At 46.5% G+C, this 15,146-nt stretch overlaps 1 protein-coding gene across 2 annotated transcripts in view; it reads left to right on the top strand.

Annotated features, from left to right (window-relative positions):
- The window catches only part of dpy19l3 (dpy-19 like C-mannosyltransferase 3), a 171,592-nt gene that overhangs the window by 57,708 nt on the left and 98,738 nt on the right, over window positions 1-15,146 (top strand). The gene's annotated exons all lie outside the window — the stretch shown is intronic.

Here is a 15,146-nt window from a genome sequence, read left to right on the forward strand (position 1 = left end):
TTGTAACATTTTCTGATTGGTCTTCTACATGACACCATGGATCAATTCGATCTCAACATTGATGCCGGCTAACCGTGTGATTCAACAGAAACAAAAACCCGCAGGGCAGGCTTTTTTTTATTTTCTATGTTTATTTTTATCATTCTATTTTTCTAAAGTTTATTTTTTAGCAATTTTCCTTGCTTTTAAATTTAATTTTACTCCTGCACAGCTATAACTTAATCCATTTAGACTCCCTGGTCTGCCTAATCTGAATCTCCTTTCCTGTTTCCTCTGAGCTCACTCAGTCTCTATGGCTAATTTGGCATTTCTGGTTTCCTCTGCCCTATCCATATCTTTGCTCTGCCTTTCCTGACTCTGTCTCGGGTATCTGCCCTGCCCGGCCTAACGCCAATTCAGTCTAACCTGAAATATTTCCAATCACCCAACCACAAACAGTGTGTGTTTGTTTGTTTGTTTGTTTCTTTCTTTCTTTCTTTCTCTCTTTCTTTGTTTCTTCTCCCTCCTTCTTTCTTCTCCCTCCTTCTTTCTTCTCCCTCCTTCTTTCTTCTCCCTCCTTCTTTCTTCTCCTCCAAAACGTCCTCCCCCTGCCCAGTGTTCCCTGACACTGAGCAGCAGTGCAGGAGATCCCTTAGTTGTTACTAACATGCAGGCTGTATTGCACAAAGTTGATCAACTGCGCCACAGGGTGGCAGCAAAGATATCCTATCATTTTCTTTTTGCATCAAATTACTCTTTTGGCCCTTTTTTGCATTAGGTTTCATATGCCCTTACTTACTTTCCTGTCTTCTCCCTTTTCCCCTACCCTCTCCCTTTCTTCTTTTTCTACCTCCCCCTCTTGCTGCCCCTTTTCTCCCTGCCCCTTTATTTTCTCCGCCCACACCCCCCATTTCCCTATCTAGGGAGTTGCCAGAAAATTTGTGCTCCAATGAGAAGTTGAGTTTTAACAAGTTGCAGGAGCCATCAATAAGACTTGCACATGCATCCTTGCTCAAAGTAGCAACTGATGATTTCAAGCAAAAAAGAAAGGTATTCAATAATTCTACAGGCAATAGTTGGCCATCAGTTTTCTTTCTATACTTTATACGCTGGTTGGCTTGGAAAGGTGCATGATGCTCACATGCATATGCAAGTAGGAATAATGATCCATCCATAAACATTGAAGGAGTATAACTTAGCTCAGAGACCTCATGTGCTCTTTTCTGCCATGGTCTTTGATTACATTTGATATTTAAGTACTAAGTGAGTGTGTTGCAACAGTTTGTCTAACATATGTGGAGGTCAACAGTACTCTGGAGACGAAAGGCTGGTGCTGAAACAAGGTAGCAATTATTTTTTAACTACACCTTCAGATGACAGTATGCTATATTCTGCATTATTTTTGTGAAAAACCAGTGCATTATTTTTGTGAAGAACCAATGCAAGTTGTATTGGTAATGTCGTTGCAAATTAAATCTATAGTGCAATCATGAATGATATCAAACAAGGTGGAGCCCATTAAATGCAGTATATGTTGCTGTATATTTCTGGCTGTTTAAATTTCAAACTATACTAGAGTGATCTGATATCTTGTCTTTATGTTGCACAATTTTCAACAAAGGTGACATAGTAAGCAGCTGTAATTTCTTTATTACTGATTGAATAGTCTGTCGCAGTACTGCATGCACTGTTCGACTGTAGTATGTGTACAATTCAAAATGGGTGTTGTCCCTTTTTATAGGGAACACATTGGCATATCTAAGAGAATTGTAATGGTGATGCGACGAAACAAGGTCATGCAGGAATGATGTCAGAAAGCACTTCTTCACACAAAGGGTAGTGGAAATCTGGAATGCTCTCTCCCAAAATGCTGTTGACGCTAGCTCAATTGAAAATTTCAAAACTGAGATTGATTGATTTTTGTTAGGCAAGGGTATTAAGGGTCACGGAACCAAGGCAGATAAATGTAGTTTAGATACAGATCAGCCAAGATCTAAATGAATGGCAGAACAGGCTCGAGGGGCTGAATGGCCTACTTCTGTTCCTATGGGTCAGACGGTTGTGGGTTCAAGTCCCACACCAGAGACAATTCAGTGTTGTACTAAGGGAGTACTACCTGTGGCATAACTAAGGCCATCTATTTCCACCACCATAACATCGCCCGTCTCTACCCTTGCCTCAGCTCATCTGCTGCTGAAAACCTCATCCATGCCTTTGTTACCTCTAGACTTGACTATTCCAACGCACTCCTGGCTGGTCTCCCACATTCTGCCCTATGTAAACTTAAGGTCATCCAAAACTCGACTGCCTGTATCCTAACTTGCACCGAGTCCAGTTCACTCATCTTCATCATCATCATTGTAGGCAGTCCCTCGGAATCGAGGAATAAATCGAGGAAGACTTGCTTCCACTCTTAACATGAGTTCTTAAGTGGCTGTACAGTCCAATACGAGAACCACAGTCTCTTGTCACATCACCCCTGTGCTCGCTGACTTACATTGGCTCCCGCTTAAACAATGCCTCGATTTCAAAATTCTCATCCTGGTGTTCAAATCCCTCCATGGCCTCGCCCCTCCCTATCTCTGTAATCACCTTCAGCTCCCTGAGGTATCTGCGCTCCTCTAATTCTGCCCTCTTGAGCATCCCAGATTATAATCGCTCAACCATTGGTGGCCATGCCTCCTGTTGCCTAGGCCCTAAGCTCTGTAATTCCCTGCCTAAACCTAAACCCTGTCTATATATTCCCTGTACATGGAGCATGCTGTGCCCTACATATACGGGTCAAGTTTCAGCCTGAGTTGTTCCTATTTTTTTGGAGCAACAATTTAGAATGGAGCATCTTAGAAATTGCAATTCTTGGCATTTAGTTTGCTCCAGTTCTAGTGAGTTAGAACAGTTTCATTTTAGAACAGAATTTTTTTTTCAAAAGAGGGCGTGTCCAGCCACTTACGCCTGTTTTGCAAGTTTAGGCAGCGAAAACTTACTCCAAACTAACTTAGAATAAGTGTAGATTTTTGTACGCTCAGAAAAACACTGCCTACACTTACAAATCAGGCGTAGGGAACGAGAGATGGGGGGGTGGGGGGGGGAGGGAAGTAATTACATTTTATAAGCATTCAGCAGTCTCACTTATACAAATAAAGAGCCATCCTGAATACTAAATGATAAATAAAGCAAATAAAAAATACATTGAATTTTCCTACCTGTCTGAAGCAGCAGCAGCAGCAGCCTTCAAGCTGTGAAGATTCAGGCCGTCCGGCAGGGGACAGGGGTGGTGTCAGTCCAACGACCCACAGCGACGGCAGCAGCAGCCTTCGAGCTGTGAAGATATCGGCCGTTCGGCCAGGAGACGGGTGGGACACAGTTGGGTCCACACACACAGGCAATGCCTCCCGAGCTGCGCTGTGACTTCGGCCATTCGGCCAGGAGACGGGCAGGACACAGTTGGGGCCACACACACAGGCAATGCCTCCCGAGCTACGCTGTGACTTCGGCCGTTCGGCCAGGAGACAGTGGCGGGACATGGTTGGAGCTACACACAGAGGCAACGCAGCAGACTCCAGAGCTGTGAAGTTATTTTTATAGGCTGCAGGCCGTTCGGCCAGGAGACAGGGGAGGCGTACAAAGCACCGGGAGAGAGAGCCAGCCAGCCAGCAAGTTTAAAAGTTAAATTTGTCATTCAAGTATGGGTGCTGCATTATCAACACCATGGATTATGCAATGGTTCGCCATCAGTTCACTGCATAGGAGGGAATTGGTTAGAGCTCACCACATCAGGAACGTCATAGCCCATAGGCTGATGAGCAGGAGACCTTACCCACGTCGGCAATATCGAGCCAGGCGTTCATACCTGGACATGAGCGAGGCTGATTGTGTCAAAAGGCTGTGTTTCCGCAGAGACGTTGTTGTTGAGATCTGTGATATGCTGAGAGCAGATTTGCAGCCCAGAAGCGGAACGCCGACTGCCTTGTCTGTTGAAGTGAAGGTAACAGCTGCACTTGCCTTCTATGCCTCGGGATCGTTTCAAGCTACAACTGGAGATGTGTGCGCCATCTTTCAACGTGCAATACATGCCTGTGTTTGCCAGGTCACGGCTGCACTGTATGCGCGGAGGAATGACTTCATCAATTTCCCAATTACTGCACAAGCAATGCATGACAGGGCTGTGGGCTTCTTCAGGATTGCTGGCTTCCCAAAGGTACAGGGCTGCATTGATTACACCCACATTGCCTTGCGAGCACCTGTGGAGGATTCTGAGCAGTACAGGAATAGAAAAGGTTTCCACTCCCATTAACGTGCAGCTCGTGTATGACGACAAGCAGCGCATCATGTCAGTCGATGCGAGATACCCTGGCAGCACCCATGATGCGTTCATCCTACGCGACAGCGTTCTATCTGACATGTTTGAGCAGCAGCCAGAAGGGCAGAGCTGGCTACTGGGAGACAAAGGGTACAGCCTGGCTCATGATGTCCCTAAGCGTAACACGGACGGAAGCTGACCATCAATGCAACATGGCGCACATTGCGATGCACAGCATCATAGAGAGGACTATTGGCATCTTGAAACTGCGTTTCCAATGCCTGGACCATTCCGGAGGCCACTTGCAATACTCTCCTCAGATTGTCGGTCACTTCACTGTTGTGTGCTGCATGCTGTATAACTTAGCCATCATGAGGCAGCAGGAGCTGGCAGTGGAACTAGAAGACCCACATGAGGGGCCAGTGCCTGATGATAGTAATTTGGAAGAGCAGGATGATGACAATGATCAGGAAAGCATGCAAGTGCCTGATGCCGGAGCACGAGGTCGGAGGAGGGCAGTCCGTTGTGCTCCTTTAACGATTACTCGAGCCCTACGCCAGCAGTTCATCCGTGATCGCTTCAATTACTGGTGCCTGAGGGCTCCGTGACAACTGTTGAGCATAGACATGTTTACTTTTTGGAGTTGTTCCTATGTTGTGTTGTGTTAATGGAACATGATTCAGTTTTAATGAAAAAATATTTTATTGAAAAGTTAACGTTAGTGCAATAAAATATTTGTTTCAAACTTTACTTTTTAATATGACTCTAAGATCACTTATAAGTTGTAAAGTTACAAAACTTACAAAACAATTTCAATTTGAAAAACGTTACAACAGTTACATCAAGAACAAGAACAAAAGCAGCAAAGAAAGGCTGCAACCATCTCTCATCCACAACTTGGTGAATGTTCACTTCTTCATTGGCCGGGCTATGTGCCCTTATTGCAGCAGCTACCTCACCCAGGCCCTCCCTGATGGCCCATGCTGTCACTTGCATGCCCTCCCTGACAGCCTGTGCCGTCGATTGCACTCCCTCGGCCATTCCCTCCCTCATTTCCTGTGTCATTACTGCTATTTCTCCCGTCAGTACCGTCACCTCTTCACCCACTGCACTGATGCTGCCGACGAGTGATCGGGTAAGCTCATTGGTCTCCATACCCAATGCCACAACCTGAGCCGCATCTGTTGCACGCTGCATCTCAGGAGAGCGTGTCTCCAATCTCCTTCTCCTCTACCTGGGTTTGCCTCGTGGCCCCACTACACTGGGAGCCGCGGGCTGGGACAGTGGGACAGTCAGGGTTCCAAATGGCAACACTAGAGTGGGAGGCGCGGGCTGGGATGGTGCGGCCCTGGGTCTTGCGCCCGGCACCACTCGAGTGCAAGCCGCGGGCTGGGATGGTGGGTGAATGGGTGTAAACTGCTCCATTATATCCCCAGCACCACTGGGACCCGCAACGTCAGAATCAAAACCATGGAAGGTGGAGCCAGAACCTATGCGAATGGGAGGCGCAGGCTGGGATGCTGGGGCACTGGCTGTAATCTGCTGGATTACACCAGCAGCACCACTGGGATCCGTAACATCGGAATCAAAACCATGGAAGGTGAAACCAGAACCTATGCAAGAGGTTGAAACTCTGATGCCCGTTAATGTGGGCTCATAAATATTAATTTGGAAGGTCTCCAGTGAAGACATTTCAGTCATCGTCACCTGCAGCCAGTCTGGATCGTCCGCTTCTGGTTCTTGTTGTGGATTTTCAGGATCTTCAGGGTTGGCATTATCATCATCATCATCGTCGTCGTCTGCAAAATATATCAGAACAGTCAAATGTTTAGCAGCAGAGGAGGGGGCAGGATTGGTGGCATGAGTACTCTCACACATAGCAGGCCAGGCAGCAGGTTGATTTGAAGGGCCACGATGCATTTTCAGGACTTGCCCTCTTCCTTGCGTGCGGACCCAGCTTGTGCTGTACTGATTGCTTTTCTCCATGTATGACTCATCATAGCAGCTACCCTCTGTTCTAAGGGTGTCAGTGGATGCAGATTTGGTGGGCCTCCTCCTGTTCGCGTTCTTTCCCTTTTGTAGTGGGCCAATTTCTTCTGCAAAGATTAAAATATCACTTTTTACAGCGTGCGTCTTTCTGCAGGGTGGGACATACAGATAGTCACATTTACAATTACGATTACATTAAAAAGTGAAAATATTACTTACACTAACTACTTGACCAAGGTCATGCCATTTCTTTTTACACTGGCTTCCAGATCTCATGGTATGCACCACTGCGCAGTAATCTTCTGCAACTTTGTTCCAGCGTTTCTTCATTTCTTTGGGTGGCACCTTTATGCGACCTCTGTTGCTGGTATCCAGCTCCTGCCATCTCTGCTCGGTGACGTTAACGAATATCTCCACTTCCTCATGCAAGAAATTCTTTGTTCTTGGTGGACGTTGTTCCATTGTTGTATTGAATTGACACTGATTTTTCAAAACACACAGTCCTTAATTTGCATGCACTTATGCAGCACTTGTTCTGGAAGTTTAGCAGCAAAAAGCAACACTCACTGATTTTAGCAGGTGACTTCTTCAACAGTGCTGCTAAAAGCATTCCTTCAGGAACAAAAAATCACCATGATTCATTCTCAAGCCTTTCCACAGCTCCACAGGTACCTTTTAAAAATGGCCAAGTGCCAATGTTTGTATCACGCTGCGCACTGCTGCGAGGCCGAGAATTCCTCCGTGAGTTTTTGACGCGCTTTTGAGCACGGAAAACAGGCATGGGTGTCGGGGCTGCGCCATTCTAGGTGCGCCCCGAAACTTGAGCCCATAGAGACTGCTTCCATTGGCGACTTCTGCCAATTAAATGATCAGATCAAAGCACTTGAGTGTGACATGCAGAGGCACAGTACCCATTTCATAGGGTCAACTCCACAATGGATACTACTCCTGTCTGGAATATTACATGGTCTATCCAGAAATCCTGCTCATGGAGATGTGATAATCTTCTCACAGAGACATTGTTATCTTTGCTAATATTCTAGTTAAATACTGCATATAACTTGATTTGCCGTGACTGATCGATTAAGATTTTATTATATACTTTGGTACTGGAGTCTTACAACCCTGATGTCTATACACCTGCCTTTTCATCAGGGCTAGTGATAAAAAGTAGGAATACTGGCAGAAATGTTCTTGCTAGCTATGGGATGCCGACAGGAATTTCCGTATAGTTGCTGTTGCCACTGTTAAATTGAGTAACTCAGCACTGACCACAGATTCAGCCATGGACCTTATATGGAAAAGTCAATACATTTGCCCACTGAGCTATCATGGCACACTGTCTATACAATTCTAAATCTGATTGTATCTTTGTTTTGCTCCATTTTTAAGTTGTTTGCTTCTCACTCTAAGTTTTCCCTCTTTATGCCACAAACTGATTGACAAACACCCACTGGGAATTAGGCTGAGATTATGAAACCCATTTTTTTTTAAATCACTAAACTCAGACTTTCTGTGTATTTTTGCTTGAAGTGTCGGCTTTGGCTCAGTGGGTAACACTCTCGTCTCTGTGTCAGAAGTCTGTGGGTTCAAGTCCCACTCCAGGAACTTGAGCACAAAAAAATTGATGTAGGGAGACAGAGGGAAGTAGAATGGGGGCAGAAGCAAAAGATAGAAAGAAGAAAAGGAAAAGTGGAGGGCAGAGAAACCCAAGGCAAAGAGCAAAAAGGGCCACATTACAGCAAAATTCTAAAGGGGCAAAGTGTTTTAAAAAGACAAGGCTGAAGGCTCTGTGCCTCAATGCAAGGACTATTCGGAATAAGGTGGACAAATTAACTGCGCAGATAGCAGTTAACGGATATGATGTAATTGGCATCACGGAGACATGGCCCCAGGGTGACCAAGGCTGGAAACTCAACATCCAGGGGTATTCAACATTCAGGAAGGATAGACAGAAAGGAAAAGGAGGTGGGGTGGCGTTGCTGGTTAAAGAGGAAATTAATGCAATAGTAAGGAAGGACATTAGCTTGGATGATGTGGAATCGGTATGGTTGGAGCTACGGAATACCAAAGGGCAGAAAATGCTAGTGGGAGTTGTGTACAGACCACCAAACAGTAGTAGTGAGGTTGGGGACAGCATCAAACAAGAAATTAGGGATGCGTGCAATAAAGGTACAGCAGTTATCATGGGCGACTTTAATCTACATATTGATTGGGCTAACCAAACTGGTGGCAGTGCAGTGGAGGAGGATTTCCTAGAGTGTATTAGGGATGGTTTTCTCGACTAATATGTCGAGGAACCAACTAGAGGGCGAGCCATCCTAGACTGGGTGATGTGTAATGAGAAAGGACTAATTAGCAATCTTGTTTTGCGAGGCCCCTTGGGGAAGAGTGATCATAATATGGTAGAATTCTTTATTAAGATGGAGAGTGACAATTAATTCAGAGACTAGGGTCCTGAACTTAAGGAAAGGTAACTTCAATGGTATGAGACGTGAATTGTCTAGAATAGACTGCCGAATGATACTTTAAGGGTTGACGGTGGATAGGCAATGGCAAACATTTAAAGATCACATGGATGAACTTCAACAATTGTGCATCCCTGTCTGGAGTAAAAATAAAGCTGGGAAGGTGGCTCAACCGTGGCTAAAAAGGGAAATTAAGGATAGTGTTAAATCCAAGAAAGAGGCATATAAATTGGCCAGAAAAAGCAGCAAACCTGAGGACTGGGAGAAATGTAGAATTCAGCAGAGGAGGACAAAGGGTTTAATTAGGAGGTGGAAAATAGAGTACGAGAGGAAGCATGCCGGGAACATAAAAACTGACTGAAAAAGCTTCTATAGATATGTGAAGAGAAAAAGATTAGTGAAGACAAACGTAGGTCCCTTACAGTCAGATTCAGGTGACTTTATAATGGGGAACATAGAAATGGCAGACCAGTTGAACAAATACTTTTGTTCTGTTTTCACGAAGGAAGACACAAATAACCTTCCAGAAGTACTAGGGGACCGAGGGTCTAGTGAGAAGGAGGAACTGAAGGATATCCTTATTAGGCGGGAAATTGTGTTAGGGAAATTGATGGGATTGAAGGCCGATAAATTCCCAGGGCCTGATAGTCTGCATCTCAACGTACTTAAGGAAGTGGCCATAGAAATAATAGATGCATTGGTGAACATTTTCCAACAGTCTATCGACTCTGGATCAGTTCCTATGGTCTGGAGGGTAGTTAATGTAACACCACTTTTTAACGAGAGAGAGAGAAAATGGGTAATTATAGACTCGTTAGCCTGACATCAGTAGTGGGGAAAATGTTGGAATCAATTATTAAAGATGACATAGCAGCGCATTTGGAAAGCAGTGACAGGATCGGTCCAAATCAGCATGAATTTATGAAAGGGAAATCATGCTTGACAAATCTTCTGGAATTTTTTGAGGATGTAACTAAGTAGAGTGGACAAGGGAGAACCAGTGGATGTAGTGTAGTTGGACTTTCAAAAGGCTTTTGACAAGATCCCACACAGAGATTGGTGTGCAAAATCAAAGCACATGGTATTGGGGGTAATGTACTGACATGGATAGAGAACTAGTTGGCAGACAGGAAGCAGAGAGTTGGGATAAACGGGTCCTTTTCAGAATGGCAGGCAGTGACTAGTGGGGTGCCGCAGGGCTCAGTGCTGGGACCACAGCTCTTTACAATATACATTAATGATTTAGATGAAGGAATTGAGTGTAATATCTCCAAGTTTGCAGATGACACTAAACTGGGTGGCGCTGTAAGCTGTGAGGAGGATGCTAAGAGGCTGCAGGATGACTTGGTCAGGTTAGGTGAGTGGGTAAATGCATGGCAGATGCAGTATAATGTGGATAAATGTGAGGTTATCCACTTTGGGGGCAAAAACACGAAGGCAGAATATTATCTGAATGGCGGCAGATTAGGAAAAGGGGAGGTGCAACGAGATCTGGGTGTCATGGTTCATCAGTCATTGAAAGTTGGCATGCACATACAGCAGACGGTGAAGAAGGCAAATGGTATGTAGGCCTTCATAGCTAGGGGATTTGAGTATAGGAACAGGGAGGTCTTAATGCAGTTGTACAGAGCCTTGGTGAGGCCTCACCTGGAATATTGTGTTCAGTTTTAGTTTCCTAATCTGAGGAAGGACGTTCTTGCTATTGAGGGAGTGCAGCGAAGGTTCACCAGACTGATTCCCGGGATGGCGGGACTGACGTATGAGGAGAGATTGGATCGACTGGGCCTTTATACACTGGAGTTTAGAAGGATGAGAGGGGATCTCATAGAAAAATATAAGATTTTGACGGGACTGGACAGGTTAGATGCGGGAAGAATATTCCCGATGTTGGGGAAGTCCAGAACAAGGGAACACAGTCTAAGGATAAGGGGTAGGCCATTTAGGACTGAGATGAGGAGAAACTTCTTCACTCAGAGAGTTGTTAACCTGTGGAATTCCCTATCGCAGAGAGTTGTTGATTCCAGTTCATTGGTTATATTCAAGAGGGAGTTAGATATGGCCCTTACGAACAAAGGGATTAAGGGGTATGGAGAGAAAGCAGGAAAGGGGTACTGAGAGAATGATCAGCCATGATCTTATTGAATGTCAGTGCAGGCTCGAAGGGCCAAATGGCCTACTGCTGCAGCTATTTTCTATGTTTCTGTGTTTCTATGACACTCCAGTGCTGAGGGAGCGCTGTGCTGTCGGAGGTGCCGTCTTTCGGATGAGATGGCAAGTTCACCTGGTTATTTGTATTTGGGTATATTTCTGAAATATATTTTGTTTTGGTTATTGTTACATGAAATAAAGAAATAAACTTGCTAGTAGAAGATGAAATTAGCAGTCGTGTACCAAAGGAAAATTAGAAAAAAGACACCTTTACTGCTTCACCAGGATCTTCAGTGTTTTACAGTATTGTTCAGGTCTCTTGAACTAATGAACTTGAAACAGCCATCAAACTCTTTCAACTTCTCCACAGCAGTAGCTATAACTGGTTCAGGCTACTTCCTCTGTCAATACATAATATTACATTGTATTTACAGCACACAAACAGGCCATTTGGACCAATGGGTCCGTTTCGGTTTATGTTGCACATGAGCCTCCTCCCACTCTTCTTCATCTAACCCCATCAACTTATCCTTCTATTCCTTTCTCACTCGTGTGTTTATCTAGATTCCCCTTAAATGTATCTATGTTAGTCGACTCAACAACTCCTTGTGGTAGAAGTTCCAATTTCTAACCACTCTGGATAAAGAAGTTTTTTATGAACTCCCTATTGGATTTATTAGTGACTATTTTACATTTTATGGCCCCTAGTTGTGGTCTCGCCTGCAAGTGGAAACATCCTCTTTACGTCTACCCTATGACACCCTTTCATATTCATAAAGGCCTCCAGCAAGTCACCCCTCAGTCTTTCCTTTTCTAGAGAAGAGAGCCCGGGGCTGAAATTCAGGGTCCCGTGAGGGACCGTTTGTTGGGGGGCGTCCAGCGGTAAAGATGTTGGGGCCGCGGTGATGTCATCAGGGTGTGCACCGCTGCTACGCGACCAGGCCATCCATTTTCAATTATTTAAAAACCCAGCTTTTTTTTGAGCAGTGCCTCTGCCAGGTTTTTGTGTTGGTATGCTTTGCTGTGATAGGTCAAAGCAGTACTCCTACGATCGGGGTATTTTTGGTCGCACATTTTGTAAATGTTTTTTTTCATTTAATTTAACCATCTGAGTGCTGTTTCTAGTTTTTGTGAGAGTTTTGAGCACTTTCAGCTCAGTCATTCTGTGCTCCAGAGGTCTGCAGCCATGGCTGTCCAACATCCACAAGGGCGTGCTGACGTGCGCAGACCTGCACGTCGAGAGAGTGTCCAGAAGGGAGATGGCGTCAGGAGGATCAGGCACGCTGACCCCACCCCCCCACAACATACTGGGCCAGGAGCCTTGCCAGCAAGAGCCTGGCAGAGGCGCCTGACCATGAGGAGGACCAGGGAGATGGCCAACATCCAGCTGCCATGGGAGGTGGCCAACACAGAGGTGGGGGAAGGAGGCCCTACCCTCAAAGGGTCTACAGACCTCGGTTCTCCTTACTCCATCTCAGTGATGAGCAATGCCTGCGAAGGCTGTGGTTCCGAAAGGAGGTACTGACGGAGCTGTGCAATGTGATGCGACAAGATCTCGAGCCTCACACAAGGCTCACGACCACCCTGACAGTTGAGACCAAGGTGACCATCGCTTCGAATTTCTATGCCCCGGGATCTTTCCAGTCTGACACCGCAGACATCAGAAACATTTTGCAGTTCTCTACACACCGCTGCATCCGGAAGGTGACGGATGCACGCTACAGGAGCAGAGTGGACTACATACCATTCCCCATGACGAGGGACAAGCAGGTGGAGCGGCAAGCTGGATTTGCCCAAATTGCAGGGTTCCCAAGAGAGCAGGGTGCGATAGACTGCACACGTGCTGAGGGTGCCACAAGATCACCCCGAGATCTTTGTGAAGCGCAAGGGATTTCAACTCGCTCAGTGTTCAGCTTGTGTGTAACCACCAAAGTCAGATCCTGTCGGTTGATGCGAGGTACCCAGGCAGCTGCCATGATGCGTTCATTCTGCGCCAGAGCAATGTGCCCACCCTATTCACCGGGCCAAATGAGGATTGTGGTTGGCTACTTGGCGGCAAGGGATATCCCTTCTCCACTTGGCTGCTCACTCCACTGTGGAACCCCAGGACAGCGGCAGAGCATGTGTACAGCAACGCTCATTCAGGCACCAGGTGCATCATCGAGCACTGCATAGGCATCCTTAAGCCTGGACTGGTCTGGTGGCACCTTGCAAAATACTCCTGAATGGGTTTCCATATTCGTCGTGCTCTGCTGCATGCTGCACAACCTGGCCCTCATGAGGGGACAGCCGCTGGAGGTCGAGCCAGCCATACCACGCAGGCGGAGGAAGAGGAGGATCCCCATCGCCACCCAGCCAGGAGGTCTCATCCCCATCGCAACCCTGCAAGGGAGATGCAGCTACGTCTGATAGCTGCACGATTCACATAATATTATTCACACATGACCCTTCAGTTCCCACTTTCCATGGCCATCTCAAGCAGTGCCTTCACTCAGAATTGCCCACTCCCAAATAAAACACCTGGCCAGATATATGTGCCAAAAATAAAGATTTATCAAATGATAAAAGTCAGTGAAAAAACACAACAGAAACAAAAAATACTACCATCAACTACCACAAATAATCATGTTTTACCCCATGCATCTCTTTATAACACCTCTTACGTGTGCCTATTCTAAAACTACGCCTAAGCGTCTCCCCTGTGGCTGCATCATGGGTCTGGGAAGGTTGTTGTGTGTTACCTACAGATGTCCTTGTTGGACGCCCTCGAACATCTTTGGGCCTGGAAGGGCCGGGTGCAGACAGTCCAGCACCCTGGAAGCAGTGACGCGTTGGTGCCAGCAGTGTCCTCCTCTTCCTCTTCCTCCTCAGTGGTACCCCCAAACATCAGAATGCTGTGGATACTCACAGCAGGGCTTGAACCCGCAATTTCCTTACTGCTATGAATTGAAATTGAAGGGATTCTGTCGACACGGCTGTCATGCAGGCCTCCAGCTGCTCTCTGATGTCTGTCGGTGTGTCATGACTGGCGACTGTGCTGCCACTCAGTCTGTCATCTGTAAGCATAAATGGGAGAAGGGCTGCCCTAAGGGGGGAGGTAGGGGATTGACGCATGCAGTCCTCAAATAGCAGACTTCCATAAGGAAAGGCACAGTAGGTGCTTGTGCATTCAAGTAGAGAGCGCATTCAAGGACAGCCTCACTTACCAATGCTGCCCACATCGGCATCACCAGTACCGGAGGCAACGGGGGGCGTGTCATCTGCAAGCATAAATGGGAGAAGGGCTGCCGTGAAGGGGTGGTGGGGGATGAAGGCATGGAAGATGCAACTAGCAGACCTCCATGAAGGAAAGGAACAGTAGTTGCTGGAGCATTCAAGGAGAGAACATTAAAGGAGGGCCTTCACTTACCCACATCGGCGCCAGCACGACCGTCGCCCACAGGGAATGCACCATGCCGCCAACCAGCGCCTCAGCCCTCTCCTCCAGAGCTGTGAGCACCTGTGTGTCTGCGTAGCCACCACCTGTCCTCACTTGCTCGCCTCTATTGTGAGCCAGTTTTGCCCACAAAAGAAAGCATGGTTGGTGAGTACAACTGTGATGACGCATCAGAAATGAGTGCACAAGTGTTTGTCCGTGACATGCAGCTGTAAGTGTGAGATGAAAGGGAGCCTCCATTGCGAGAACACACACATATATGTATAGAGGTGTGAACAATGAAATACTGCTAGAGTGAGTATGGGAAAAAAGAGAATGTTGAAGGAGAGTCTCGCAGATGCAAGGTCAGCAGTTGGTGGAAGAGATGCTCACTTTCGTAAGATGGATGATGTCATGGAACCATTTCAAGCACAGTCCTCTGATGGAGGTGCCTGAGACCTCCCGATGTGATTTCCCTTCATGCATTTTTGAGGACCTCCCTTGTTGGTCTTCCCACGTCCGGATAGAGGACTCTTCTCCTGTCCTCCACATCTTGCATCAGGGTGTCCAGCTCCGCATCCATATAATGGCTTGCCCTCCTTGCTCGTCTCACAGCAGCCATGGTCAACCTCTTGCACGCCAGGTGGATAAGGTGGTTAAGAAGGCATACCGAATGCTTGCCTTTATTGGCCAAGGCATAGAATATAAAAGCAGGAGGTTCTGCTTAAATTGTATAATACTTTGGTTAGGCCACAGCTGGAGTACTGCATGCAGTTCTGGTCGCCGTATTATAGGAAGAACGTGATTGCACTAGAGAGGGTGCAGAGGAGATTTACTAGGATGCTAC

The sequence above is a fragment of the Pristiophorus japonicus genome, chromosome 13 (genome assembly GCF_044704955.1).
Source record: "Pristiophorus japonicus isolate sPriJap1 chromosome 13, sPriJap1.hap1, whole genome shotgun sequence".
Classification (NCBI taxonomy): Eukaryota; Metazoa; Chordata; class Chondrichthyes; family Pristiophoridae; genus Pristiophorus; species Pristiophorus japonicus.